Here is a 26,226-nt window from a genome sequence, read left to right as displayed (position 1 = left end):
GTCAAAATTGTCCGATGTGTCCGCGGTCATGAAAAAAAAAAAAACGCTGATCGCCGCCATTAGTAGTAAAACATTTTTTTTTTACTAAAAATGCAATAAAACTATCCCCTATTTTGTAAACCAATCGATAAACGCTTATTGCGATTTTTTTACCAAAAATAGGTAGAAGAATACATATCGGCCTAAACTGAGGTAAAAAAATATTTTTTTATATATTTTTGGGGGATATTTATTATAGCAAAAAGGAAAAAATATTGCATTTTTTTCAAAATTGTCGCTCTATTTTTGTTTATAGCGCAAAAAATTAAAACCGCAGAGGTGATCAAATACCACCAAAAGAAAGCTCTATTTGTGGGGGAAAAAGGACGCCAATTTTGTTTGGGAGTCACGTCGCACGACCGCGCAATTGTCAGTTAAAGCGGCGCAGTCCCGAATCGCAAAAACTGGCCGGGTCCTTTAGCTGCCTAAAGGTTCGGGTCTTAAGTGGTTAATAATACTGCTTTGGATTTCAGTGAAGCAAAGTCTCTGTGTTAACTCTAAAAAGAAATTAGGGCACAATCACATATACAGTATCTGTACATGCAGCTTTTTAAAGGCTTAGACATATTCTAAAGTTTGGAATTGCACAGGAACTAGGAACTGATACTTTCATGCATTTAGATAAAGTTAGGACTAATTCACACGGTCGCTGAGGTCCCTACAGTATGCAAGAGCCATTTGTTTATGTTTTCGCTTGTAGGACTTTTATTTCTAACCTGACTGTAAAGCACTTCCCACTTCTGAACCAATAAAAACTTCAGAACATCCATTCTCTTTAACAGCAGAAAACGTAGGTAATGGGCAAATTAATGAAAGCATAAAAGAGCTGATGCTGGTGCTTTTCACATTAGAAAAATGTAAAGTGTTCCACTAGAACAATTCTTTTTCTTAAAGGTTAACTTTCGTAATTGTTTTTTTATAAAGACTTTCCTTAGAATGGTTTTTGTAAATCAGTTTTTTTTTTTAGAATAGGAAAGATGAGATTCCAGATTGTCTACTTAGAGAAACATCTTTGTTGTGACTCTTATTATAGCCTATTTCAGTTATTGTAAAGTTACTGTTTATATCTCGTACATCAATTCTCATAGCATTTCCTTTGGGAAAGTTACAATAAAATGGACTAACAATACTGCATTTATATATAAGCCAAGCTGTCTTAATGAATCATTAAAGCCTAAGTCTAGGCTTGACATTGTTTTCACTGTTTGAGGGAAATTTTGTATCTTGGTCATTTTCTTATTACAAACATATTACTCAAGCTATTAAAGTGTCATTCTAGTCAGATTCCACCATATTTGCCGGCGTATAAGACGACCTTTTATACTTAAAAATATGGCTCACAAATTGGGGGTCGTCTTATATGCCGAATGCAGACTGCGGGGGTCTATTTTTTAAAAGCCGCTCCTCCTCATCGTGCGGTTCTGTGATAATCTCAGTGATCCGCCCATCACGGACGTCGTCTCGTCCTCAGCCTCGGACGAGAGGACGTCCATGATAGGCGGAACACCGAACACAGGCTCTGCTGGGAAACTGAGTGTTCCGCCTATCATGGAACAGCACGAGGAAGAGGCGCGGCTTTTAAAAAATGGACGCCCGCAGTCCGACTCCCTCTGCCAGGCATAAAGAAATGAAGATCGGCGATGTGAGGTGAGGCAATTGCACAGCAAGGCAATGGCACAGTGAGGCGAGGCAATGGCACAGTGAGGCGAGGCAATGGCACAGTGAGGCCAGGCAATGGCACAGTGAGGCCAGGCAATGGCACAGTGAGGCCAGGCAATGGCACAGTGAGGTGAGGCCAGGCAATGGCACAGTGAGGTGAGGCCAGGCAATGGCACAGTGAGGTGAGGCCAGGCAATGGCACAGTGAGGTGAGGCGAGGCAATGGCACAGTGAGGTGAGGCGAGGCAATGGCACAGTGAGGTGAGGCGAGGCAATGGCACGGTGAGGTGAGGCAATGGCACGGTGAGGCGAGGCAATGGCACGGCGAGGCAATGGCACGGTGAGGCGAGGCGAGGCAATGGCACAGTGAGGCCAGGCAATGGCACAGTGAGGCCAGGCAATGGCACAGTGAGGCCAGGCAATGGCACAGTGAGGCCAGGCAATGGCACAGTGAGGCCAGGCAATGGCACAGTGAGGCCAGGCAATGGCACAGTGAGGCCAGGCAATGGCACAGTGAGGCCAGGCAATGGCACAGTGAGGCCAGGCAATGGCACAGTGAGGTGAGGCAATGGCACAGTGAGGCGAGGCAATGGCACGGGGAGGCGAGGCAATGGCACGGGGAGGCGAGGCAATGGCACGGGGAGGCGAGGCAATGGCACAGGGAGGAAATGGCACAGTGAGGCGAGGCAATGGCACAGTGAGGCGAGGCAATGGCACAGTGAGGCGAGGCAATGGCACAGTGAGGCGAGGCAATGGCACAGTGAGGCGAGGCAATGGCACAGTGAGGCGAGGCAATGGCACAGTGAGGCATCTATTGATACGCCGCGTAACTTCTAGGTTTTCAGAAAACAAGATACGCCAGAATTTGGCTAAGATCCGACTGGGGTAAGTCTATTATGCCGTCGTATCTTAGATGCATATTTAGGTGGCGCTTCCGTCGATTTACGCAAGGAATATGCAAATTAGGTAGATACGCCGATTCCGAAACGTACGTTCGCCCGGTGCATTTTTTTACGTCGTTTACGTTAGGCTTTTTCCGGCGTAAAGTGGGTAACTTTACGCCGGAAAAAGCCTAACGTAAACGACGTAAAAAAATGCACTGCTATATGAGGCGTATCCTATGTTAAAGTGGAGGTTCACCCAAAAACCTTTTTTTATTAACATTTGATTGAGGCTCGTTTTGTGAAGGGGAATCGGGTGTTTTTTTTACAATCGAATCAGTACTTACCGTTTTAGAGATGCATCTCTCCGCCGCTTCTGGGTATGGGCTGCGGGACTGGGCGTTCCTATTTGATTGACAGGCTTCCGACGGTCGCATCTATCGCGTCACGATTTTGCAAAAATAGCCGAACGTCGGTGCGCAGGCGCCGTATAGAGCCACACCGACGTTCGGCTTCTTGCGGCTACTCGTGACGCGATGTATGCGACCGTCGGAAGCCTGTCAATCAAGTAGGAACGCCCAGTCCCGAAGACCATACCCGGAAGCGGTGGAGAAGATCGCTCTCTAAAACGGTAAGTACTTCTTCGATTTTAAAAAAAACTACCCGATTCCCCTTGACAAAATGAGCCTCAATCTAATGTTAAAAAAAATTCGGGTGAACTTCCGCTTTAAGTATGGACGTCGTTCCCGCGTAGAATTTTGAAATTTTTACATCGTTTGCGTAAGTCGTCCGTTATGGGGATGGACGTAATTTACGTTCACGTCGAAACCAATACGTCCTTGCGGCGTACTTTGGAGCAATGCACACTGGGATATGTCCACCGCCAATCACGTCGGGTCACGATTCATTAACATAAAACACGCCCCATGTTCCTCATTTGAATTAGGCACGCTTACGCCGGCCCATTTACGCTACGCCGGCGTAACTTAGGAGGCAAGTGCTTTGTAAATACAGTACTTGCCTCACTATCTTACGTCGGCGTAGTGCAAATGGGATGCGCTACGCCGGCAGAAAGATACGCCGCCGTACATGAATCTAGCCTGGTGTATCTAGGGGTCAGGCTGGTAAAATCCTAATAAGCCTCATGTACTTTTCAACTCTTCTCCTTCAGCTGAGAGCACAGCCAATCCTGAGCACTTGTATTTCCGGCCTTTACAAAGCGAACAATACAACATGATTACATTGTCTCCTCCAGCAGGGACAAATAGAAACCCACACACGTCTCACACAGCTCTGAGAACCATACGGCGTGTATAGGAGCAGCTATATATCCAGTGTTGTTTAACAGCTGCAAACTCGGAGCTACAAAGAAAGGGACAGGCGGGGAGCAAACCACCACAGGCTCAGCAGCAGCCCATTGTGACTGAATTGAGAGAGGAGCTCGTCCTGTACGCTGTGTGTGTGAGGAGTACAGACTCGTGCTGTACGCTGTGTGTGTGAGGAGTACAGACTCGTGCTGTACGCTGTGTGTGTGAGGAGTACAGACTCGTCCTGTACGCTGTGTGTGTGAGGAGTACAGACTCGTGCTGTACGCTGTGTGTGAGGAGTACAGACTCGTGCTGTACGCTGTGTGTGTGAGGAGTACAGACTCGTGCTGTACGCTGTGTGTGTGAGGAGTACAGACTCGTCCTGCGTGTGGGGAGTACAGACTCGTCCTGCGTGTGACCCGGAGTGACAGCTCACCCACCACACACAGCAGCCCCGTGTGACGTGCGGGGGTCACAGTGACGAGGCACGCTGCACGCCTACACGACGGCTCCAAATGGATTACATGTCCTCTATGTCCGCCTCATTGCACATTGCGAGCGGCTAGATACACTATAGGTCTCGCTGTGTGGAGCTCGTCTACATACAGAGCACATTGCAGCCAGGCATTACCTGAGTGTATTCCTGCTCCCCCTATCCAGGCTTACTCTTCAGCACGTGCAGAGTGGACGGGTGCTGCTGGGCGTGGTGACATATATAGGGGCGGGGCTTGCTACTGCGGGACATAAACAAATAGCATGGGTTGCAGGCACAGCTTTATAGTGATCGCAGCTTTGTGCAGACAGTTCACACTCCTAGTGGACTTTGTATCATTCTGCAATTTGTGTTACAAATAAAAACAGCTGATATGGGATGCGGATTCATGGCCCGTACTAGTGGCATTTCACAAAAGTTACTAAATTACATTTTTAGGTGCAAATTTCAGTATTTAGGCTACAAACCAGTACACTAGGCAAATAGCAATGTGATTTAAGGTGAATATTAAGGTAAAAAAACATATTTTTGTTATTTTCAATATAATAAGGGCAAATTATTTAGTCACATCACCCACTGCCTCCATCCCCCTCTGTCACCAACACCCCCTGCCTCCATCCCCCTGCCTTCACCCCCCTCTGCAGTGCCACAATCTCCCTCTGCCTCCAATCACCCCCTGCCTCCATCGTCCCCTTTCTCCATCCCCCTCTGCAGTACAACCAACAACCCTTGTCTCCATCCCCCACCCTCTGCGGTGCCACCAACACCCCCTGCCTCCAATCGCCCCCTGCCACTAACACCCCCTGCCTCCAATCTCCCCCTGCTTCCATTGCCCCCTGCCTCCATCCCCCTCTGTGGTGCCACCGCAGCCATCATCACCCCCTGCCTCCAATCACCCCCTGCTTCCAATCTCCATGGGCAGTTCCAAGCCGAACCAATGTCGGCTATTTTTACTGGCACATTCCCACAAATACGGACATTTACGAACAGGGGGAAAAAGTGCCCGTTTTTACGAACTGTCCGTAAAAATACGGACGGTTGGCAACACTGGCCCGTACACATGACACCAAACGCAGCCACTGTGCCATCAATTGTTGCCACTGTGCCAATCAATTGTCACCACTGTGCCATGCCATCAAACGCAGCCACTGTGCCCTCAATTGTCGCCACTGTGCCATCAATTGTCACCACTGTGCCATGCCATCAAATGCAGTCACTGTGCCATGCCATCAAACGCAGCCACTGTGCCCATCAATTGTCACCACTGTGCCCATCAATTGTCGCCACTGTGCCAATCAATTGTCGCCACTGTGCCATGCCATCAAACGCAGCCACTGTGCCATCAATTGTCGACACTGTGCCATGCCATAAAAATGCAGCCACTGTGCCATGCCATCAAACACAGCCACTGTTCCCTCAATTGTCGCCACTGTGCCATCAGATGTCACCACTGTGCCATGCCATCAAACGCAGCCACTGTGCCATGCCATCAAACGCAGCCACTGTGCCCATCAATTGTTGCCACTTTGCCAATCAATTGTCGCCACTGTGTCCATCAATTGTCGCCACTGTGCCATGCCATCAAACACAGCCACTGTGCCATCAATTGTCTCCACTGTGACATGCCATAAAAACGCAGCCACTGTGCCATGCCATCAAACGCAGTCACTGTGCCATCAATTGTCGCCACTGTGCCCATCAATTGTCACCACTGTGCCATGCCATCAAACGCAGCCACTGAGCCATCATTTGTCGCCACTGTGCCAACAATTATCACCACTGTGCCATGCCATCAAACGCAGCCACTGTGTCATGCCATCAAATGCAGCCACTGTGCCCATCAATTGTCGCCACTGTGCCATGCCCTCAAACGCAGCCACTGTGCCATGCCATCAAACACAGCCACTGTGCCATCAATTGTCACCACTGTGACATGTCATAAAGTGAAAAATTCAGCGCTGGGATATAAAGATTAAACTAAAATACAAGTATGCAAGCCAGCACTGAGGATAAATTCAAAAAAATTCCCAAAGCATATAGTAGTGAATAAGTGCAGCGCAAAAAATAAAATAAATTACAATAAAATAAACAATAATAAAATGAAAATTAGATGAAAATAATGGCCAGTGAAAATAAATGTCCAAGTGTCCAAAAACAATCCTTAAATATGTGTGAGACACACACTGAAATCCAACAGGAGTGAGAGTGAAGAGGAAACACCAAGGAAATCCACCACCGCAGATAAGATGGACTCTCACCTCATTGCTTCGACCCAAAAGAGTCACAAAGCATATCAGCAAAACCCTCAGTCAGATCCAGCCTCCATACGGAACCACCATACCACAGGGATATCAGCAGGCCACCATGTATAAAAGATACACAGAAGAAAATCTAGTGCTCTCTGTATACTAGTTTAATGAAGGAAAGGTAAAAAGGAATGGCACTCACATTTAAAACCATTTGTGGAGCCGAGTGTATACTGTAACAGTAAAGATCTCAGCAACGATGATCGGGGTGACGTCTTGCGTAGCTCCTCCCCTTACGTACGCGTTACGTCCCGGGGGCGGGACTTCATCAGCGTCAGGTGGAGCGAGTACACTCGACGTCCCCAATGGCCAACTATATATAGTAATCCTGTGCGTCCAGCAGCCAATCAGAGCCCCCGTTGATGCGGCCAATCGGAACATCACAAAACAAAAACATCCGGGTCGTGACACTCATGGATGCGGCTAATAGTGAATTAACATTGAGCAACAACATCCGGGGCAGGCTACTAGAGTCACAGGAAAAAGCGGAAATAGATAGCTATGATAATAATAAAGCAAACGGGACCCCACCAGGCTTAATGACAAAAAGGAATTAAAGCCAAAACCCCATTTAAACGGGTCCAGTAGCTTATAATAGCTAATTCTCGCACATAATAGATAATTAAAAAAAAAAAAAAACTGTGACATGCCATAAAAACGCAGCCACTGTGCCATGCCATCAAACGCAGTCACTGTGCCATCAATTGTCGCCACTGTGCCCATCAATTGTCACCACTGTGCCATGCCATCAAACGCAGCCACTGAGCCATCATTTGTCGCCACTGTGCCAACAATTATCACCACTGTGCCATGCCATCAAACGCAGCCACTGTGTCATGCCATCAAATGCAGCCACTGTGCCCATCAATTGTCGCCACTGTGCCATGCCCTCAAACGCAGCCACTGTGCCATGCCATCAAACGCAGCCACTGTGCCATCAATTGTCACCACTGTGCCATGCTATCAATTGTCGCCACTGTGCCCATCAATTGCTGCCAGTTTGTCCCCTCAAAAACCACCAGTTTGCCCTGTAAAATGCTGCAAAATTGCCCCCTGCCCGGCACTTACCTTTCTCTGGGTCAGCCACCCTCCCTCCACTGTCCCTCGATGTCTTCTCTCACCCTCCATGACGCTTCAGCCAATTAGGTTAACGGTACACAGACCCGGTGAACCTGATTGGCTGAGACACATGTCAGTGTTAACCAGGGAACGCACACCCATGCGTTCCCTGGTTAACTATTTGGAAGCCGATTATGGAAGCCTATCAGAGCCAGCGGCTCTGATAGACACTTCCAAAGCCAACCAACTGCTGTTATTCAGATGGCCAGGGGGCCGGCCATCTGAATAGTAGGCGGCAGTGGCGCCGGCGGCAATACATAGATTCATGCAATGCATGCATCTATGTATTGTTTCAGTGGCAGTGCAGGGGAGAGGGGGCGGTGCTCCTGCGCCCACTATCGAGGCACCGCCATTGCGTACACACGATCCAAAAAATACCGCTTTTGACACGATCATACGATAATCAGATCGTTAGTACAGAGCTTTTGAGAGCCGATCATGATAGTTCATCCGATATTTTGCAGGGTGCTGTGTAATGTAAAGGGGTCCAGAGGTGCAGGGTGCTGTGTAATGTAAAGGGGTCCAGAGGTGCAGGGTGCTGTGTAATGTAAAGGGGTGCAGGGTGCTGTGTAATGTAAAGGGGTCTAGAGGTGCAGGGTGCTGTGTAATTTAAAGTGGTGCATGGTGCTGTGTAATGTAAAGGGGTCCAGAGGTACAAGGGCTGTGTAATGTAAAGGGGTCCAGAGGTGCTGTTTAATGTACACGATAGTGACAAAGAGATATTTAAGGATGCAGAGGTATGCAGGGGGCACAGTGGGGTGCAGGGTGCTGTGTAATTTAAAGGGGTGCAGGGTGCTGTGTAATGTAAAGGGGTGCAGAGGTGCAGGGTGCTGTGTAATGTAAAGGGGTCCAGAGGTGCAGGGTGCTGTGTAATGTAAAGGGGTGCAGGGTGCTGTGTAATGTAAAGGGGTCTAGAGGTGCAGGGTGCTGTGTAATTTAAAGTGGTACAGGGTGCTGTGTAATGTAAAGGGGTCCAGAGGTGTAGGGTGCTGTGTAATATAAAGGGGTCCAGAGGTGCAGGGTGCTGTGTAATGTAAAAGGGTCCAGAGGTACAAGGGCTGTGTAATGTAAAGGGGTCCAGAGGTGCTGTGTAATGTACACGATAGTGACAAAGAGATATTTAAGGATGCAGAGGTATGCAGGGGGCACAGTGGGGTGTTTTTTACATTTTACAGTGGGGGTGCCAGATATAGGTTCCGACCCGGGTGCCAAATGCACTAGGTACGCCCCTGCCTCTTGAACCACCCGGATCTTTCCACATCTGCCCTGTCATGCCTGTGTTGATGATGCTGTGGGGTTGGGTGAAACGCTGAGGTGACCTTCTCTAGAATTCTTGAATTCTCTTGAATGCTTCCTATTACCTGCCTGAACCTATTGTATTGCATTTGTTGTATTTGTTCCCAACATGTATATACTTGTATTGTTTTTATTTATATATACACGTTTGTGGACTGATTCTATTCCGTTAAGAGCCGGTTCACACACGACTTCGGGGGCGACTCGGCCAGGCGACCTGAAGACGACTTCCAAGGCGACTTGCAAAATGACTTCTGTATAGAAGTCAATGCAAATCGCCCTGAGTCGCCCCCGAAGTCGTACAAGAACCTTTTTCTAAGTCGGAGTGACTTGCGTCGCTCCTATTAGAACGATTCTATTCACTAGAATGGGACGCGACTTGTCAGGCGGCTGCGTCGCCTGACGAGTCGCCCCAGTGTGAACCGGGTCTTACTGTCCTAATACTTGTACTTTTTTGTACTGGTTATACCTATTGTAAATCTCAATAAAAACTTTATTATAAAAAATGTCTGAGTCAAAAGAGACTGCAGTGCAAGAGTCAATTTCCACTGGAGTCCTGGCTGGGAGTCCAGGAAAAACTGGAAAGCAAACACATCACCCAGAAGTCAGCAAAGAGCAATGATGCTTCCTGGTATTTTGGGGACTGTATCACCCATACAAGTCTTATGCCGCGTACACACGACCGTTTTTCATGACGTGAAAAATGCAATTTTTTAAATTGGTCATTAAAAACGACCGTGTGTGGGCTCCAGAGCATTTTTCTCGACGTGAAAAATGGGCATTAAAAATTTAGAACATGCTCTAATTTTTCACATAATTTTTCACGTAGTGAAAAATGGTCGTGTGTAGGCTTTAACGACGGAAAAAAACGTGCATGCTCAGAAGAAAGTTATGAGACGGGAGCGCTCGTTCTGTTAAAACTAGCGTTTGTAATGGAGATAGCACATTCGCTACGCTGTAACAGACTGAAAAGTACGAAGACTGAAAAGCGTGAATCGTCTCTCATCAAACTTTTACTAACACAAAATCAGCAAAAGCAGCCCCAAGGGTGGCGCCATCCAAATGGAACTTCCTCTTTATACTGCCGTCGTACGTGTTGTACGTCACCGCGATTTGCTCGAGCATTTTTTTTTTCATGATCGTGTGTATGCAAGGCAGGCTTGACAAGAATCACAAAGGGAAGGGAGTAACCGCTCCAGGATATTTTTTATCCATTTTTTACAATAAAGACAACCTCATGTTTTTTTTGGAGTGCGACTGTCTATCCCGTCTTTCCTTATATCAATTGACAAGAATCACGTTGAGAAAAACGTTGTTTTTTCTAGGACATTAAAAATGGTTGTGTGTACGTGGCATTCGGGTGTTTGGTTGCTCCTCTTTCAAAATGGGTACAGCCTTGGTCTTGGATGCTTGGGCCCTCAGGGCAAGCACTTCAGGCCATATTAGAAAGGTCATCCATCCTTCTCATCTCAGATCATGCTACAAGAATTCCTTGCTTTAGTGACAGGGGATGATAATTCCAATCCCAACAGATGAGGTTTTAGGATAGGTGTTCGGCTAGTTGGCAAATAAAGAACAGGGTTATCTGACCCCTACACAGTCCTTCTGTAATTTGAAGCCCAACTAATCATGGTTTAACGTATGCCTTTCTCTGCTGCTAGAGAACATACTGGTGATAAGGTGCTGAATTGTCCTGGCATTCCTCTCTTTACCTGTTAACGTCTGCATGTCTGATGATTATCGGGACCATAGTCTTTCCTGTCCTTGTATTGAGTGTCTCAGTGGAGAAAGCACCCTTTCCAGAGGGATTTTCCCTTTTAACAGTAGACATGCACCAAACTGTTCATATCTCACAGACATGTAATAGAAAAAAATCTCAGTTGCCAGACAGTGGCACAAAGTCCAGTTCTCCATCCGGCCCTGGAGAAGCTCAAGTTAGCAGCCTGGAATTTGAGAGGCTATAGCAGCCACAAGCGAGAATCCAGCAGGCTTGTTGTACCCAAGTTGATTGATCAATCAACTTGGTACATTCAGCGTGCCCATTAACGGTTCGAATCTCAGCCAGTTCCTGCTGAACCGGCCAAGATTTGAACTGTGTATGGCCAGCCTTAAAGTGGTTGTAAACCCATACAGACCACTTAGACCTACAGTTAAGCCTAGATTAAGGCTTACCTGTAGGTGCAATAAATATCTCTTAAACCTACGCGGTTTAGGAGATATTTCCAAAAGACATGCACCGATGTCTACGGCGCATGTGCCATAGACAACGACGCGCAGGTGCACTGAGCGTACCGTTCCTAACGACGTTAATGCCATTAGTGGTGGCACCTGCGCGCATGCACGGGAGTGAAGTCATTGCGGCTCCTGACAGTCACAGCCCCGCAGCGGCGATACGAGGAAGACACTTGGGGCAAGATGGCAGTGATGAAAGGGAGGAACAAGTACCGCTGAGGGGGCTTCGATCTCAGGTAAGTAATACATAATGAGCTAGTATATTATGCTAGTAGGCTCAATATGCCTTTTTCTTGCATGGGTTTTTTTTTCAGATTTTTCTTAAGAGGGTTTACTTCCTCTTTAAGTCTAGTACAAACGAATGTCAGGTGGCATCGGCCGGTTCAATAGAAACCGGAGGACATTTGGCTTGTGTGTACTGCAGCCAGACTGGCTTCTGTCAAAGGGGCATGACGGAAAAAGGTCTGCCGACCAGATCCCTATTAGCTCTTTCAGCCAATGGCTAAGAGTGGTGACCGAAGTGTTCTGGTGGGGGCCCTCCCCGTCAGAACACAATAGAACATCAGGGGAGATCACAGTACTAACATTGGATCGTTAGCACAGCGTCTCCGACCTGGGCTGTCAGGTTTTTTTTTTTCATTCAGTCCACTGGTTTTAACAAAACGATTAGTGTGTATTCACTTTCCAATTCACCTCCAGGATTATAGAATGGCACTCACCTAAAGTGGAGCGGTGATGTCTTTGGACAGCACCAAAAAAGAAAGTATAATACTTCATTTTTCAGGCATTCATATCATAGAGAGTGATATAAGGTTCTCCCCCTATTACCCAAGCAATGATAAAAGCAGGATCACCAATGGATCCTGCTGGGTGACCAGAGGTCAACCAGGGGAGAGCATGGGCTTTGTGTTTCATGGGGACTTTCTGCCACTTTAAGAAAGTTTACTTGTTAGTGCTCCCTTCCTGTGTTGAGTCAGCACCTCTATGGAGGATTTATCAGAAAATGGAAACAAGAGCTTTATTTTCATTATTATGACATTTATCATATTTTTCGTTTTTTTTTTATATTTGTATCCTACTTTTAAATCTCGTGACTTAAAATGTGCAACTCCCAGGTGTTGCAAAGTATAAAACCAGTGTAATCTATCACTCAGTTGGATACCCCTCCTCGCTCCTCAGTGAGTGAACATCTATTATGCATTTCAGTTCTAAAACACTAGTACATGGTAGCACAGTAAATACAGGTGACACGTGGAAGCCCACAGATCAACATCATTGGGTATACATCAGTGTTAGTGTGTTGAAATACCCGACAGTTTCAGACAGCCTCATCACCTGCGTACATGCAGCGTTTAACCTTTCTTTCCCTACAGTTTCGATTTTCCTATCATCTGTCTGTGTGCACTCTGGCAGATCAGACCTTAATTCTACATGTCTTATGGGGGATAGCTGTAAGATTACCCAAGCTGTAGTAATGTAGCTTGTTGTTTTCATTTTATTATGGCTTAAATATAAGTTGTTTTTATTAGCTTCTTTTTTTAATACATTGCTCCTTATAGGACTAATTTTATTAGCAGCATTTACATATGTTAAAGTGGTTGTAAACCTACATTTTGTTCTTTCTTTTTCTAGAGTCATCCTAATATCCCCAATTCGTCTCTTTCTTTGTTTTTTCTCTTACCTGCTTCCTTCTCGGGATATCGCAGATATCCCGAGTGGTGACGTCACTCCGCGCATGCGCTGTCTGATCGGTAATACGGCCAGCTGAGACCCTGCCGGTCAATAGCTCTGTTTATGTCGGGGCTGCGTCATTTCCTGCTGTTGACGTCAGCCCCGACATCGCGCGATATTTCTCTTCTCCTCCTCATGAGAAACGAAGAAGAGGCTTGCCGTAGTGCGCACGCGCGGGATTACAACAATCGTAGTCAACTGTGGGCGGAAGTTTTTACAGCAGCAGATGGGGAAGACCAAAAGAAGAATGGCGCTGGCATAGTACAAGAAAGCGAAAGCACAAAAGTAAGGATTTAACCGTAATAATAATAAGTACATTTATTACATAACGATCGGTGGATGCAGCGGGACACTGTCTTTAAGAAGATATTAATAGTTTAGAGAGTAGATGGGGGTTTACAACCGCTTTAATATACAGTATCATAAATAATTAAATGTTACTAAGGCCTCAGTCTGCATTGGATGCTCTTCTGCATCCTCAAAAAATAAAAATGTTTTGCCTTCTTTAGTCTTCTTCCTGTGGCTCTGCAGCTCTTTAGAAAAGCCCTAGTGTGCAATAACATTGCCATTACAAATAGCTTTCAGATTGTGGTTTAGCAACATCCCAACCACAAAGTGTAAATTGAGCCAGTTGGCTTAGTACACAATTTCCATACCCCTGGACAGGGGTCAAAGCCACCTGCCAAGTCCCTGAAAGAAAAGAGAAAGGTACGTGAGCCCTAAACAGTGCAGTTCAAAGTGTTTTGGCTTCTATTGAACTTGCAGAATGCTCTGTGCTTTTATCTTGAGTCGTAAAAAAAAAAGAAAAGAAAATACAAAGAAATCCTACTGGCAGATCTAAGCTTTACAGACTCGATCAAATAAATCTCTGGTGGAACAATGTCATTTTTTTCCATATTGGTTTGGCAGGTGGACTGTGTATACTGAGCGCATACAGTAAAAGTTCATTTCCAGATAGTGCTAAATGTTAGGCCTTGTACACATGATAGGTTAAACAGAGGACAACGCTCTGATGGACCGTTTTCATCGGTCAAAACCGATCGTGTGTGGGCCCCATAGGTTATTTAACCACCGGTTAAAAAAAAGCCAACTTGCTTTAAATTTAACCGATGGATTCCTAACCGATGGGAAAAAAACGATCGTTAGTAGGCACAACCATCCGTTAAAAATCCAGGCATGCTCAGAATCAAGTCGACGCATGCTTGGAAGCATTGAACTTCGTTTTTTTCAGCACGTCGTTGTGTTTTACGTCACCGCGTTCTGACACGAACGGTTATTTAACCGATGGTGTGTGGGCGCGACGGACCATCGGTCAGCTTCATTGGTTAACCTAAGACAATGGTCCATCAGACCGTTCTCATCGGATGGACTGATCGTGTGTACAAGGCTTTATTCGCTTTGCTTCCAAGTATATTTGATGCCTACAAAGTAAAAGGGTTATTGTTGTTATTGTCATCTAACAGGTAAAAAAGACGAACACCCAGGACACAGATGCTGGGATACAGTGGACCACACCAGCAGTCATTGATGTGTTTATAATATGATGCTGGGAAAACATGTGGAGGTACCAGAGAAATTTTAAAATGATGTCCAGGCCCATATGGGTCAACCATTGAAATGTCCAAGGTCAGTTTTCTTTTGATTAGTTGCAACACATATGATATTATTGCACTACAGTTTCATCTATGTTTCATGCATGAATTTTGGTGGCGATTTCTCCACTCCTTTTACCTTCTTCTAATTTGTCTAAGGGCCAGTTCACACCAGATGCAGTTTTGGAGTTCTATTTTTTCTGCACCAATACAGTCAGTTCCGGTCAGTTTCTGGTCAGTTTCTACACCAGAAACTGATCAGAAACTGACTGCATGGTGTGAACCAGAGCCATTGGAATACATGAAAAACACTTTGCATGCAAGGTTCAACTGCCCATGTGCGCATCTGCACTATACAGTGTCAGTTTTGGTTGCATAGTTCTGGCATTAAAGCTACAGAGTCACCATTAGCCAGTGGAATAACCTACCAGCCGAACATAACTGTATAGTTCTGGAGACAGAACTGTATAGCAACATTATCAATTTGCCCAGGCTGTGTTGTGGATGACAATGACTTTACAGTGTTGAAATGGACATCACTACCAGAGCCAGCAAGTCAGGTAAGTACCTACTTACAGCAGACACCAACCATCAATGTAAAAGAGCTATTTTCTACAGATCACTAAAGTAAGAGCACTTTTAAAGGAGCCCCCTTATATTGGTAGTCAGCTGTAGAACACTATGCAGTCACCATTGATCTGCACTTATGGAAAATTGATCCACTGGCCGGCAATGACTATAAAATATTAGCGTAGACATGCACAGTTGATAGGTTTTGATAGATTTTGTCAAAAGGTCCCTCCGTTGCCATGTTTCTGAGGGCGCCATATACTTTTTATTTCTGTCAGTGCAGGGCACCAAGATATGACAGAGATTATTGGAAATCTTTTAATATTTACTTCTTGCGGCTCTGACAGACCACATTAACTGAAGCAGAGTGCTAAAAAAGGAAGTGAGTTGTAGAATGCTTCCTCTACCAGCTCAGGGATCAAGTGACGGTGCGGAGTAGGTGAGGTAGGTGAGCTCCTGTTACATCTCCTTCTGACAGAGGTCTGAGGGAGTAGAGACATCTTAAAAATCTCTCTCCCGCTCTATATACACACATTATATATATATATATATATATATATATATATATATATATATATATACACACACACATATACAGTATATACACACAGTATGGTTGATTTACTAAAACTGGAGAGAACAAAGTCTGTAGCAGCTCTGCATTGAAACCAGTCAGCATCCAGGTTTTAATTGAACAAGCTGAAGTTGGAAGCTGATTGGCTACCATGCACAGCTACACCGGATTTTGCACTCTCCAGTGTTAGTAAATTAACCCCAGTATATCTAACACATATAGTGCTGTCTCCTGACAGGGTCACACACCTGTCTTCAAACAGGAGCACACATCCCTCCAGGCCGGAGCTCTGAGGCACAGGATTGGTTTTAAAATAATTATATAGTGTCATTTTGCAGGCAATATACCAGAAACAGAGCAGCAAACAAATGTAAAAGTTTGTAAGCAAAGCAGAAAAAATGAGAAGAGACAACAGTCTATAGCTAGAAATATTTACTAAAGGGTCACTAAAGGAAAAAACATTTTTGTTTAAAATAACAAACATGTTATACTTACCTCCACTGTGCAGTTCGTTTGGAACAGAGTGGCCCCGATCCACTTCTTCTGGGGTCCCTCGGCGGCTGTCTCTGGTCCTCCCCGCACGAACTACACACGTTCATGCGAGAGAGCTCGCATGGTGGTAAGTCCTTGCGGGCGCGCTCCCGTGATACAGCGAGCGGCCATAGCCGCTTACTGTACCCTTCGGCCCCACCCCTCGGCGCGCCGCGTCAGTGGATGTGATTGCAGGAGTGCCAGCCAATGGCTGCGCTGCTCTCAATCCATCCGCTCTAGCCAATCAGCGGCCAGGCTGAGCGATGAAGAGGATCTCTGGACCTAGCGCGGGACTTTCGAGGGGCCAGGTAAGTATAACGGTGTGCGGGGGGGGCGGTATACTCTACGTTTTTTCACCTTAAAGGGGATGTAAAGGTAAAAAAAAAATCCCTAAGTAGCTTCCTTTACCTTAGTGCAGTCCTCCTTCACTTACCTCATCCTTCCATTTTGCTTTTAAATGTCCCTATTTCTTCTGAGAAATCCTTACTTCCTGTTCTTCTGTCTGTAACTACACACAGTAATGCAAGGCTTTCTCCCTGGTGTGGAGAAAGCCTCTTGAGGGGGAAGGGGGCGAGCAGGCAAGTCAGGACACTCTCTACTTTGCAGATAGAGAAAGGAGCTGTGTGTTAGTGGGCGTCCTGACACTCCTGCTTGCCCCCTCCCCCCTTTAAGAGGCTTTCTCCACACTAGGGAGAAAGCCTTGCATTATGGTGTGAAGTTACAGACAGAAGAACAGGAAGTGAGGATTTCTCAAAAGAAATAAGGACATTTAAAAGCAAAATCGAAGGATGAGGTAAGTGAAGGAGGACTGCACTAAGGTAAAGGAAGGTATTTAGGGGAAAAAAATTACCTTTACAACTTTTTCCTTTACAACTCCTTAACCCCAGCCAAATGCAGACAATGCATTTCTATTTCCTCCTTCACACAGTGGGAGTTATTTAATATAACTACATGCTGCAAAATTTGGCGACGTTCTGCATAGTAACCAATCAGTTTTCAGGCTTTAGCCCTCGTTTACATTGAGCACGGCTTTGAAATTGTACAACTTCACCTGAAATCTCACAATTTCAAAGCTGCCTGTCAGTGCAACTTCGGGTGCGACTTGAAATCTGTGCAAGTCGCACCCGTCATGCCGTTTGACCTGCGACTTGTCATGCCGACTTGTCATGCCATTTGACCTGTCAAACAGCATGACAAATCGCTGCAGTGTGAATGAGGGCCTATTGTCAAAGTGATGTAGATGACCCCTGATACAACCTCAGGGCTAACTCCATTCTGCCGTTTGATTCAAATTAATAAGGTGAAATATGTGGACCAGACAAAAAGATTCACATATCACCTTTCCAACGTTCATCAGCCAAGAGAGGGCCGAGCTATAGCCCACACAGCTTTATTAAAAGCATAGAATCACAAGGCATACAGTTGATTGGTTCACATTATACAGATACACCCACTAATCCTCCCAATCACCCTCCCCTTGTGACGTCTGTATGGCACACACATTCCAAAGTCCAGAAGCAAAGAGCAAGAAATGGAAGTCTTTATTTGGAAAACAGTTCTGCTTTTCACAAGACACCAAATCCCTTTGGTGGGCTGAAAACAGGAAGGGGGGATGGGCCGGAGCACACATTCGAAAGATGAGAAGCAGAAGGAGAAAATGGAAGCTGAACTTTTCTTTTATCCCTTTTGTATATCCATCCAAGTTGAAATATACTTAAAAAAAACATATCTGACAAATCTTATCAAGGAAAATAAGCAGTATTGATCATTCCCATACATACATATTCATAATGCGTATAAAACAAATAAACAGCATAAGGAATATAGGAAAGAGAAACATTTCAGTGATTCTAATAATAAAAAGAATTAGCCTAATTTGAAAATAGGGATTTTATAGAATCATCTCCACCACAAAAGCTTAATTAAACAAGCTGAAATTAGAAGCTGATTGGCTACCAGCTGTACCAGATTCTGAGTGCACTTGTTTTAGTAACTCTCCCCCAGTGTGTTTAGCAACAATAACAATTACACTGAATACATGCATTTAAAATATGTAAAAATAACGTTAACAGCAAGAGAGGTGGTTCACAGGTATCTGTAATAGGATAGAAAGCAGCAAGCAAAACAATTTTTTTTATTTTTTATATAAATTCATTATTATATTATTTAATAAACATTTTTTTTTTTTTTTTTATATTTTAGGCCACGGCTGTTTTATTGATACAAACTAAGTTATTATTATATAACTTATAATAAAAACATATTAAAAACATCTTATATTCTCACTTTACCAAATACAACCTAGCCACTACGGCTCAGGCTGAACGATACTGTATTATTCTAAATAATTAAAAACAAATGACCCCATACAAGGAGAGAAGTTGAACCACATAAAAAGCTGTGACAAGGGAGTGGGGGTGGGGAGCTGTCTTCTTTAGTTCTTCTCACCAACTGTCAAAAGTCTGTTATAAACAACTTTTATTAATAGGGGTACCTTTCTAATCCAAATCATTCATTGGTGGATAATCTTAATTAAATGTACAGTAGCAAGGAAAGTTTCCCCAATGGGGTTTTTAAGCAGCAAAAAGTTCCAAAAGTAGCAGAATTAAGAATAAAAATGTATTTAAATATGTTACACTGCATTACAATAGTGGACATTAAAATTGGAATCTCTGGTCAAAAAAAATAAATAAATGTGGGGAAAAAAATTGCGCTAGTTAGAGAAATTTAGACCATGTAGCAGCCAGCACACAAACAAACAAAGTCAAGTATAAACAGAAAACAATAAGTGCAGCGCTAAAGTTGATATTGAGTGGAAAAATGTTGCCAAAATCACATATCATTGGAAGTGAGAACAACAGAGGACTGTGAGGAATGTGAATGGGAATTCACTCAGCATGGGGGCAATGCTTGTAATGAGTCCATGTGTGTATAACCTAACAGGTGAATGGAAACACCGACCAGGTGCAATGAACAATGAAAAGTTCAATGAACAAATGGAAACAGTTCATAGGTATGCTTCCCAGTGGAAGGATAAAACACTTCAAACGTAATGCTGGTTCAGATAAGGAAAGTAGCAGTCATGGCTTGTCTGTAACAATCTTCAGAAAATCATAAAGAGGGTGGATACTCTTACCAGCTACGGTGGACTTGCATGTTAGTACTAACATCAAGTCGGATACAGCATGGTGGTCACAGCGGACCCTGGGCTCTGTACGGATGGATCTGTGGGATGGTCTCTCCAACTGGAACGATGGAACCGATCTTGTCAGATACCTCTCTCAGGAACAGAAACCCAAATGGACAGGGTTGATGACTCATGGATCAACACAGCATGTGTGGAAAGGAAAAAAAATGCTCCAATGGTGCAGGTCAAAAAAAACCGTGAAGGCTTTATTTGTAAAAAAATTAAACAATAAAATCACGTGAATAGTTATAAAAGGCAGTATGGGGTACTAAGCATGTTACCCGACTAGTTTCGGCTCTAAGCCATCAACAGGGGCATGTATCTGTACCCCCACACTGCTAAATTTATATGTACCAAACAATCCAAAGCTCCTCCCCAGGGAGGGAGGAGACAGGAAGTTAAACAATCATGGTAATGCATGGCATAAGCTGATGCGTAATTTTACATATGCAAAACATGTCATACAAGTATACATCATTAAACCATTAAATAAAAATGCACATATGTAGCACAAAAATATAAAAAATGGCTTGCAGAGGGTAAAATTTGACTTATACCAACTATTTGTGTAGCAAACCGTTTATCACAGTATATGTTAAAACATGTCAATGCTGAGTGTCCAACTGGAAGCTGCAATCCGCCGCCAGCCATAACACATCACCCCTTCTGGAAGAAGCACACACTCTCCAGCACCAACATATATAAAAAAACGCACAGAAGCCCAGAACTTGAGCTAACACAATACACAGCTCCTGGAAATCAATCCGGAGCGTGTATCAGTGTACAGGGGACACCCTACATGATTGGAGGACAACGGAGAAGGCTAGGGGGCGGGGCCGGTGACGCGAACCGATAAACATCCAATCGCTGTCATCAGCCACAGCGGCGCCCCCAGGTCAGGTCCGTATACTGAAGACTAATGGAGGGGGAGGGCCCCAAATCGCAACCTATTAACAGAGAGGATCGTCGATGACTGACAAGCATCAGCGATCCGACGTGAGGTGCAGAGAACGGGCGCGGTGACGACGAATCGACAGCACGGCCGCCCACTGAACTACCGCCGACACCACGTGCGCTCGTCATGTGACATAAACACCATCAGTCTAGGGAAATGAACAAAAGCTCCGGACGTACAGCGAATTACGTGATAACGTCATAATCGGAGAGCCAATCAAATGGGTGTATCAACAGCCGAGGGCTAATAGAGACAATTCAGCTCTGGGGGACACTCGAAGGGTAGGATGGCAAAACATTGATGCAAGAAACAAAAAATGGTTTGAAAATAATCTGTGTCAGTAGACATCCAAATAAACACAGTGAGAGTGCCTTGATGGAATCATATTTGATGGTGAAACTTTATATTAGATATTCGGTGCACATCAGAATAGGACATGGATGTCACAACAGCCCAATGAATGGACGCACGTCAAAAATAATTTGTGTCAGTGGGCATCCAAATAAAAAAAAAAAATAAATAAATAAATAAATAAATGAAAGTGCCTAGATGGACTACATGTTTAATGGTGAAACTTAATATTAGATATTCAGTGCACACCAGAATCAGACATGGACGTCACAAAGGCCCAATAGAGGGACGCATGTCGAAACCGGGGGGCACTGAAATCTGTGGCTTTTGAGATAACCTTTTCAAAAAAAGGAGAAACATGACACTTAGGAGCTCACGCCCGGTTGATGAAACAGTTGACATCCCAGTCAACGTTCATGCCGTGGGGCGTGTAGCTCCTAAGTTCATGTATCCAAAAGGTCTCTAAGCGGGAGACCCCCCTCACACAGGAGTCACCCCGCCAATGAGGCACAAATTTATCGATAACTTGGAAAGAGGTACCCCTAGGATCTTTCGCATGGCATTCCAAGTAGTGTCTGGAGACTGTGTGCTTGGGGCAGCCCTTCCTAATCTTACCCAAATGCTCATTCACTCGAATGGCAAAGTTGCGAATGGTTCGGCCCACGTATTGCAACTTGCAGGGACATGTAATCAGGTACACTATATAGCTAGTGAAACATGTAGTAAAATGCTTCATCTGATACGTGCGGTTGGTTACAGTGGAAACAAAAGTATCCGTCCTCCGTCGGCCCAAAACATTGACAATGCATGGGTTGCACTTCCGACAGGGATGGTAACCTTTAGTTTCTGGAAAAAATACAACTTTTTTTGGTGGATCTATGACATTGGGTGCAATTTCACTTTGTACGGATTTTGCTCCCCTGAAAATTACACCTGCCCTTTCAGGTAAGGAGGGTCCTAGAATCTTGTCACTACGGAGGACCTTCCAGTGTCTATTGAGTATTTTCTTTATGTCATTATGTTGTACAGAAAAATCAGTGAAGAAGGACCATTTAAACCTATCGTCCCTATCTTTCTTGGGTTTGTCCATAAGCAAAGAAGACCTTTCAAGGTTAGAAACAGTGTTAATAGCCTCGTCCAAATCATGAGTTCTGTATCCTTTATCCAAGAATCTCTTTTTTAAAATCTGGCACTGAGAATCAAAATCTTCCCTCCTGGTACAATTTCTCTTCATACGAAGGAATTGACCCTGAGGGACAGATCGCAGCCATTGATGGTAATGGCAGCTATCCCCCCCAAAAAAAATAAATATTCCACACATAGGTTGCAAACACAGCATTACAAATACAGTTGTACAAAATGAAAACATCTGCATAAGTATGTTTACTGACGCGTTTCGATCCCAAATCGGGGATCTTCTTCCGAGGATTAAAGGTTTTCTGAAAGACATTATGTAATGAGATTCAATTCTTTACCTGGGTGTGTACCCAATAGTTAGAAAAGCAAAATATATAATTACCGATCAGCTGTGTGTTAAAAGCATAAAATATTGACCAGAGTTCCGCTAACAATTGTCTCAAATAGGTCCCACAGGTCCCTTGGCCACTGGGTCTCCCAGGGCATGGTGCCGCCCTGTCATATGCACCTTGCAGGGAGCTATGCAAAGGAGGGGGGTACCTCTGGGGGCGCACGCGAAGCGACGTCCAGAACCTGCAATGAAGCATCAGAGGCATCATAGTAGGAAGCATTGGTAATGCTTCAATGTAAATTATATAGATTAAAATATTATATGGATAGACCAGAAATCTACAAAAATGCGCCCTTTTAAGTTATATATATATATATAATATATATATAATTGGAAAGATTTTTTTAACCACTTACCCCCCGGACCATATTGCTGCCCAAAGACCAGAGTACTTTTTGCGATTCGGGACTGCGTCGCTTTAACAGACAATTGCGCGGTCGTGCGACGTGGCTCCCAAACAAAATTGGCGTCCTTTTTTTCCCACAAATAGAGCTTTCTTTTGGTGGTATTTGATCACCTCTGCGGTTTTTAGTTTTTGCGCTATAAACAAAAATAGAGCGCCAATTTTGAAAAAAATGAATATTTTTTACATTTTGCTATAATAAATATCCCCCAAAAATATATAAAAAAACATTTTTTTTCCTCAGTTTAGGCCGATACGTTTTCTTCTACATATTTTTCGTAAAAAAAAATCGCAATAGGCGTTTATTGATTGGTTTGCGCAAAAGTTATAGCGTTTACAAAATAGGGGCTATTTTTATGGCATTTTTATTAATATTTTTTTTACTAGTAATGGCGGCGATCAGCGATTTTTTTTTCCGGTACTGCGACATTATGGCGGACACTTCGGACACTTTTGACACATTTTTGGGACCATTGGCATTTTTATAGCGATCAGTGCTATAAAAATGCATTGGATTACTATAAAAATGCCACTGGCAGTGAAGGGGTTAACACTAGGGGGCGGGGAAGGGGTTAAGTATGCCTGGGTGTGTTCTTACTGTGGGGGGGGGGGGGTGGCCTCACTAGGGGAAACACTGATCCTCGGTTCATACATTGTATGAACCGAAGATCAGCATTTCCCCTGCTGACAGGACCGGGAGCTGTGTGTTTACACACACAGCTCCCGGTCCCCGCTCTGTACCGAGCGATCGCGTGTGCCCGGCGGCGATCGCGCTGGGAAAGAGGACGTCATATTACGTGCTCTCGCCCAGCAGAGCCACCTTGTGGACGTATAATGACGGTGCGCCGTCGGCAAGTGGTTAAAGCAGGATGTGTCGACAATATATGTTAAAATGTAGGGAAAATAACAGTGTTATAAATGTGTGTGTGAAGTGGTGTTTAACCACTTCCTTACCGCGTCATTGTGAAATGACGGCGGCAGGAACCCCTCCTCGATCCAGGAGGACGTCATATGACGTCCTGGGCTTTCCGGGTGGATATCTGAATGATGCCTGCAGCGAGAGGCATCATTCAGATATCCTTCTCTCCTGCCGGCGATTCTGCACAACGTAAGAACGATCATAGCGGCGATTCCGCCGCTAGATCGTTCTTACAGGCGGCGGGAGGGGACATCCCCCCCTCCCGCCGCCATCCGGTGCTTCTCCGGGCTCTCCCGTGCCATCGGGGGCCCGGAGAACGAATCGTCCGGCGCTGGCAGGAAGCATAGAGATGACTGGTGACCAGATGGTCACCAGTCATCTCTATGACCGTCGGAGGACCCGGGCGCGATGTGATGACGTCACGCCCGGGTCCCAGTAAGTAAACAAAGCCGCAATTGCGGCTGCTAAGCAACCACAAGCATGAGATCGGTGAATTTTTTTTTCACCGATTTCATGCTTTCCAGCCTGGAGGAGAGATGTGGGGTCTTATTGACCCTGCATCTCTCCATAAAGAGGACCTGTCACACACATTCCTATTACAAGGGATGTTTACATTCCTTGTAATAGGAATAAAAGTGATAATAAAAAATAAAAAATAAAAAAAAAAGTGTAAAAAAATAAATAAATATGTAAAAAAAAAAAAAAGAAATAAAAATTTTTTTTTTAACGCCCCTGTCCCCAGTAGCTCGCGCGCAGAAGCGAACGCACACGCAAGTCCCGCCGACATATGTAAACACCGTTAAAACCACATATGTGAGGTATCGCCGCGTGCGTTAGAGTGCCAGCAACAATTCTAGCACTAGATCTCCTCTGTAAATCTAAACTGGTAACCTGTAAAAAATTTCAAAGCGTTGCCTATGGAGATTTTTAAGTACCGAAGTTTGGCGCCATTCCATGAGTGTGCGCAATTTTAAAGCGTGACATGTTAGGTATCTATTTACTCGGTGTAACATCATCTTTCATATTTTACAAAAAAATTGGGCTAACTTTACTGTTTTGTTATTTTTTTTAATTCATGAAACAATTTTTTTCCAAAAAAAAAAGGCGTTTGAAAAATTATTGCGCAAATGGCGTGCAAGATAAAACGTTTCAATGACCGTCGTTTTATTCCCTAGGGTGTCTGCTAAAAAAACATATATAATGTTTGGGGGTTCTGTGTAATTTTCTAGCAAAAAAATATGATTTGTACATGTAGGAGAGAAGTGCCAGAATAGGCCTGGTATGGATGGGTGTATAACTGCCCTGTATGGAAGTGGTTAATAAATGTTGTGTGAAAAGAGTGCAAATAGGTGTGTGCATAAGGGGAAACAGAGGAGTGAATATATGAAAAAGATAAATAAAATAAATAAATGTGAACAAGTGCAGTGTTGGGATGAGTGTCTCCGCTGCTGAGTAAGTTACCTCTCCTTCTTCTCATCTTCAGAAGCAGCAAAATCATACCTCCCAACATTTTGAGATGGGAATGAGGGACACCTACTAACAAACGTATGTAGGCATTAGACACGCCCCCTGCCACACCCCCTAAAAGAAGAATTAACCAAAAAAATATTCCTTTATATTGGCTTTAAAAATTTGCAAATGGAGCAACTATGGGCCAGATTCACAGCAGAAATACGCCGGCGTATCTACTGATACGCCGGCGTATTTTCAAATTTGCCGCGTCGTATCTTGATTTGGAATCCTCAAACCAAGATACAACGGCTTTTGGCATACATCCGACAGGCGTACGGCTTCGTACGCCTTTCGGATCGTAGGTGTAATTCTCCGGCGGCCGCTGGGTGGAGTTTGCGTCGTTTTCCAGCGTCGGGTATGCAAATTAGCTGTTTACGACGATCCACGAAGGTACGCGCGTTCGTCGCATTCTATTACGTCGTCGCTAGTCGGTTTTTCCCGTCGCAAACTTAAGCCTGCTATTTAGACCAGCCATGTTAAAGTATGGCTGTCGTTCCCGCGTCGAATTTCAATTTTTTTTTTTTTCTGCATTTTTTTTTTTTTTTGCATAAGACGTCCGGGAATACGAAAGTACATTACGCACGTCGCCGTTCAAAAAACACGTTGGGGCGCCGTAATTTCGCGCAAAGCACGGCGGGAAATTTCCAAACGGAGCATGCGCAGAACGTTCGGCGCGGGAACGCGCCTAATTTAAATGGTACACGCCCCATTTGAATTAGGCGGGCTTGCGCCGGACGGCTTTACGCTACGCCGCCAAAAGTTTACACGCAAGTGCTTTGTAAATCAAGCACTTACGCTGGAAACTTGCGGCGGTGTAACGTAAATGAGTTGCGTTACGCCGGAGCGCAGCTATGTGAATCTGGCCCTATATCCTCTCACTAACACTGAACAAAGGAATGGTAGGGCAATGAAATTACAAATAGATGAGACTGGCATATGAAGGGAATTGGGGTGCTGGAGATGAGGAAAACATTGGGAAGCAGAGGTGACAAAAATAGGCAGCCGTTTTGCCTCTGTAACAAATGATCAGCAGGTGGCGGCG

General features: G+C 44.6%; 1 protein-coding gene across 2 annotated transcripts in view; it reads right to left on the bottom strand.

Moving 5' to 3' along the window:
* Positions 1-4,624, bottom strand: part of IMMP2L (inner mitochondrial membrane peptidase subunit 2) — a 1,177,970-nt gene extending 1,173,346 nt beyond the window's left edge. For both annotated transcript variants that reach the window (XM_040343819.1, XM_040343820.1), the window contains exon 1: positions 4,517-4,624. The gene's annotated coding sequence lies outside the window, so the exon portion shown is untranslated. The remainder of the gene's footprint in view (positions 1-4,516) is intronic.
* Positions 4,625-26,226: the final 21,602 nt, after the last annotated feature.

The sequence above is a fragment of the Rana temporaria genome, chromosome 3 (assembly GCF_905171775.1).
Source record: "Rana temporaria chromosome 3, aRanTem1.1, whole genome shotgun sequence".
NCBI classification, from domain to species: domain Eukaryota; kingdom Metazoa; phylum Chordata; class Amphibia; order Anura; family Ranidae; genus Rana; species Rana temporaria.
Note: the sequence above shows the minus strand (reverse complement) of the source record. Positions and strands in the feature narration are given on the sequence as shown.